A 385-nucleotide genomic window follows, 5' to 3' on the forward strand; every position below is an offset into this window, starting at 1 on the left:
AACAAAAGTAAAACAAACCTGTCGGCCTTTGATCCGAACATTCACATTATTAGTCCACAGTGTACCTGCGGACGTCCTGTCTTTATATAACGTGACAGGACAGACGCCCAGATATCAAACAGACTGAAAGTCCACGTAGAGTTTTACAGCTGCTTATCACTAATAGATAACAGCGCGCAGCAGTTCCATATGTGATTATTGTATAATCAATCATCTGATGGAGAAAAACAAACTAATAAAAGAGAGAGAGAGAGAGAGAGAGAGAGCCTGAGGGTTCATGAGTTCACACTGAAGCTTGTGTAAAGAGTGTACGTGCAAGTGAGAGCATGAATACCTGTTCTACCGTCCCGTCCCATACGTCTGTGTGTTTGTACATTGTGACTGA

This window comes from Morone saxatilis, unplaced genomic scaffold, assembly GCF_004916995.1.
Source record: "Morone saxatilis isolate NCDOM2014 unplaced genomic scaffold, NCSU_SB_2.0 Contig21, whole genome shotgun sequence".
Classification (NCBI taxonomy): Eukaryota; Metazoa; Chordata; class Actinopteri; family Moronidae; genus Morone; species Morone saxatilis.